The sequence below is a fragment of the Macrobrachium nipponense genome, chromosome 19, assembly GCF_015104395.2.
Source record: "Macrobrachium nipponense isolate FS-2020 chromosome 19, ASM1510439v2, whole genome shotgun sequence".
Lineage (NCBI taxonomy): Eukaryota > Metazoa > Arthropoda > Malacostraca > Decapoda > Palaemonidae > Macrobrachium > Macrobrachium nipponense.
Window position 1 is genome coordinate 51,933,457 of NC_061088.1, and position 5,000 is coordinate 51,938,456.

Below are 5,000 nucleotides of genomic sequence, written 5' to 3' on the forward strand. Positions count from 1 at the left end.
AATATATACTATGTGCAAGGATGGATAAACAATTTTTTTTTTCGAATTCACACTTTTGCTTTAGATATTAATTTCTTAATAGGCTGATATTTCTTGAGAGGACGCCAAACTAATTAATGACTTCAAGTGGACTTTGAAAGACGCGAACGCAGCACGGCAGGCAAATATGCGGGGCATCGTCTTCCTAATTTTAATCTAAAAATACAGAAGACATGTCTCCGTCCGCACATTCAAGACATTTACTTACGGCCACGATTTTCTTTCGAATTATGTCGCCCCTCGAGATTTAATGCAAATCTCGCTGATGGGAGTTGGGGAGGAAATGCAAGGGGTAGGGGTCGGGGAAGGGGGGAAGGGGAAGGGGGTGGGCGAAGGAAGGAGGAGTCCAATTGATGTCGATCCCCTACGGACTCCAACACCGCAAGAGAAAGAAAGTACAGTACGCTGATCAGATTCTTTCAGCGGAAACAATAACAAATTCACAAACTAAATGACTCAACAATATCTCACTTATGAGTGATGTAGTGCAAGTCCCTCCAACAATATGGACATCTGTATTTTTTGTCGAAGATTTGGGATTTTCACTTTAACAAAAGAACCATTTTCTTAGGCACAACATATATAATACACACATATACATATGTGTGTGTGTATATATATATATATATATATATATATATATATATATATATATATATATATATATATTATATAATATAGAGCTATCACAGCTAAACTTCATCTTTAAAGAGGATTGGTCACCACGTTAACCCACAAAACGTTCAAAAGCCGACAACGTACTTCGATCAGTCTACAAATGTAACTAAAAAGCTTTAAACCACTTTCATTATGGAAAACGTTCAAATTGTTTATTGTTTACACTTGATGACGACACTCAGAAAAACTTCCACCAGACAACAACCAGGCAGCTCTTGCTTGTATAAGCCACAACAAAACGAGCTCGCGCGCCTGCACAAAGAAAGTTTCACATTACACCGCAACAACAAACGAAGACACTAACACATCATCCTACTCAGAATGACGTCGTAGTTGAGAGTACACAGTTTGGATCAGAATTTCGAACAAGTTCAGATTCGACGTTCGTAAACGCTTTCCCGAAACCCCCTATTTCCTCTCATGCAGGAGGAAGTGTGATCGGGTCCTGGGATGCTGGTGCTGGTGCTGCTGCCTCTCAGTGAGGCCTTCTCCTCGAAGGAGAGGAACAGCAGCAGTGCTGATGTTTTCCGAGACACAGCTGACTCGCTGTTTGCGTTTTTAGTCACTGGCGGAAGAATCAAGAACAGTGGCACAGCAGCACCAGCGGCTGATGGACCAACGGGCGAGGCCAGACTAAAGCTGAGAGCGCGCTGCCCTCACTCGCTCTCTTCTCTCTCTCTCTCTCTCTCTCTCTCTCTCTCTCTCTCTCTCTCTCTCTCTCTCTCTCAGCAGTTCTCTTATACTCAGCGCCAACACCAGCAGCAGAAACACCTCTTTTCCTTACAGTGAATTGCAAAACACACACAAGATCACATGCCACAAAGTCTTTTACAAATCAACCGATCATCTTAATCACCTGTATTTCCCTAACACTGGTGCCATACCAAAGCATCATAAAACATATGTAAACAGCCAAAAAGTTTGCAAAACCTACGGGGACGGACCTCAAATAAGCTAAGAGTTTCGGGGATTTAGGTTTGGCCGATTAATAAGCAAATATCGTGACGACACATAAATCATTTAAAACAGCATCACCACGAGATAGGGCACATGTCTTTAGGTCAACTTCATTACCTTGTCCAATCTAAATTAAGGTATGTATCTATTAACATAATGAAAATTCTCTCTCTCGGAGTCTCAAGCAAAGTCAATACTTTCTATAATATACCAGACCAGTTGTCTACACCCACTCCATATTTGATTACCCCTCTCAGATATATACATACATATACATACATACATACATACATACATACATACATACATACATATATAATATATATATATATATATATATATATATATATGTCTCAAGAGATAAGAGCAGAGAGAATGTAATGCCCAATCCAGTAGTCTTACCAAAGAACCCTTTCAATTCAGAACCGTAAAGAAGAGCCTATTCCGAATTCCTAATCCTCTAAGGAGGTAATTCTAAAACAGGAATGAAGGCCCCCATTTACAGTTCAGAGACCATTCAGCACTGAAATAATAATTAACAGAATAACAATGCCTGATGCCAACCTCATTTTCTGAGCTTGCTCGGTGCCCGCACGCCATCAGCGGAGAGAGAGAGAGAGGAGAGAGAGAGAGAGAGAGAGAGAGAGAGAGAGAGAGAGAATTTCAAGAAATTACAAGAGCGCTTTGATGACTTCACTTCCATAAAAAGGTAATAACCTTTGACATTCAAAATAAGGCGTTTCTGTCTTAAGAGTCTATTTTATCAATTATAACTTTTATCAATCAGGAGAAGAGATCTGGAAACTGTACCAATTAATTACATATAGGAGTCATACACCATTTAAGCGTAAATATGAGAGAGAGAGAGAGAGAGAGAGAGAGAGAGAGAGAGAGAGAGAGAGAGAATTGGTTGGTGTAGGGAGAAACAGGTTTGGCAGCGTAGGCAGCGATGTTCTGCTCCTTTGCTACTCCACCTCCTCAACGTATCTAGGACAAACACCTGTAGGTAAAGGTCGACCTCAAACAGTCACACTTCATCACTATGACTGCAAGAGCGGCAAGCTTTACCGCTCCAGTATGCACATGACGTAAAAAGACACCAGAACATAACCCCAGTGCCAACATTAATGTTCCAGCTGCCACGCCAACTTCTCGTCAAATATCTTTCTCCCAAGTCTCATCTACAAGAAGCGGCAACAATTCTTTAAACATTAAAAAGTAAAGAACGTGCACTAAACTGAGAGAGAGAGAGAGAGAGAGAGAGAGAGAGAGAGAGAGAGAGAGAGAGAGAGAGCCTACCAACAATACATTGCAAGACAACATTTATACAGATAAAAAATGCCCGGCAGTAAACTGAAAATACTTATCTAATCATGAAACCAGTGTCTCCATCGAAACACCCCTACGAAAAAATTAAATAAAATGAAATAAAATTAAATTTTTTCACGGTAAAATAACTCGTACAATCTTGTGTGGTCCTTTGCAGTCTCAAAAGATTTTCGTTGCTTTCAATCAATAACACACCAAAAAATCTTTCCCACAACCCGCCCCACTTGTCAGTAGATACAAGCACATCTTTCCTAAAGGTCAAATCGATCGTCCTTTCAATGATAAAAACGTCCCTCTAGAATACTATTGTCATCATTTTCAACCGATAACAGAAAGTTAGTTCTACCAAATCCGCCTCTACCTACCATTTTCAACAAGGTTACCACTCTCAGGTGGAGAGAGCAAATACCGTTAACCGAAATACATATTTGCCGAGAATATGCGTCCATGAGGCCACAAGGGATCTTGCTGCTTGGAATGAGCACTTCCATCTCGATAATCAATGAATTCAATTAACCGCATCTGCCAATTGCGATACTTTTGCCGTGCTGGGGAAGGGAAAATGTTATTTTAACTAAATGAAGGATAAGAGAATTTTACCTTTGGAATTACGATGTGACTTATTTCGGGAAGGGGTGGCTGGCATTTAAACACGCACGTCACAACAGATTCTCAGAGTCATGACCTTTGCTCCTGTCACGCCACTAGATACGTAAAAAAAAAAAAAAAAAAAAAAGGGGGGGGGGGGGGGGGGTGGGGGGGGGGGGGGGGTGGATGAACAGAAACTACCCTTCATATTTTTCTTTAACAGTCGATGAGGACTCGAGGTGTGAGAAGCAATAGCGTTAACTTTGAATGACACTGGTTAGGATAATCATAATATTACGGTACGTCATTGTACTTAGCATTTAGCTTTCTCCTTGTAAGAGAGAACTGTCATACGATACTGGATTATTCTACTGATACTGTACCTGAAAGGTTTAACTGACACTGTAACCGATCAGTTGAATAGAAGCTAAATGGGCTCACTTCTAATGTCCCAGAGGCCCCCAAAACTTAAAAGGCATAATCACATCGCTGCCTCCAGCGTAATTCTATCTTCCTTCTGGATGGTTTCCCCATTTGAGTGACATTTCATTTAACAGCTGCCATAGCCCCACGTCCATTTAGAAGGCAAGATGGAGCCTATGGGGACGCCTACCAGTGCGATGAAACGAGGAGTGTACTGGGATGGGAAAATTATCGAATGAGGAGAGAGAGAAACTGAGCGTGTAGTTGCGGAGAAGCGACCGCGACCGTAAGGTGGTAAATTGCTAGACCATTTGCACAACAATTTGGTGGAGGCGTTCACTCGGCATCATGACAGGGCGAAATGCTGATGAAGCAAACTTTTAAGGAAGTTGGATACGCTCTTCATACCCGCGAGGAAGCGGAAGAGGAGCAGGAGCAGGAGCAGGAGCAGGAGCAGGGGCAGGGGCAGGGGGAAGGGGAGGAGGAGGATGAAGCGAGCAAAGATGTGTTAGGAGGAGAAAGAGGGGATAACCACGCTGAGATAAAAATAAAAAATTCTCTCTGATCTGAACACTTTCCTGGAATACCAACTTCGGTTAAGCAATGACATGATGCAGAATACGGATTCTTAAAGTTTCAATATATGATGCGGACCCTGTATTTAAGAAAAACTATTTGTAACAAAGAGTATAATTAAAAGTTAATTCAACACAAAAACTAGCGCACCTGTTTGGAAGTTTGCAAAATCTAAGAAAAAAAAAATCCTCACTCTCTTATCAATTGAATTTCCTACTGAGATTTCTGTGTGTGAGAGAGAGAGAGAGAGAGAGAGAGAGAGAGAGAGAGAGAGAGAGAGAGAGAGAGAGAGAGAGGAAAAACTACCTACATTTTCCCTCTCTCATCAGGGCTAACATGAAAAATTTATTTTTAGGCCAAAAAGTATGAGAACACGCCGCCTATATATAGTTGGAAAAAAAAAAAAATCT

At 41.2% G+C, this 5,000-nt stretch overlaps 1 protein-coding gene across 16 annotated transcripts in view; it reads right to left on the minus strand.

The window, feature by feature from the left end:
• The window catches only part of LOC135216899 (serine/arginine repetitive matrix protein 2-like), a 622,749-nt gene that overhangs the window by 323,535 nt on the left and 294,214 nt on the right, over positions 1-5,000 (minus strand). Inside the window, exon 1 of one of the 16 annotated variants that reach the window (XR_010314961.1) lies at positions 1,022-1,310. The exons of the other annotated variants lie outside the window; for them this stretch is intronic. The gene's annotated coding sequence lies outside the window, so the exon portion shown is untranslated. Of the gene's footprint in view, positions 1-1,021; positions 1,311-5,000 lie in introns of those variants that run through there. 16 annotated transcript variants of the gene reach the window in all.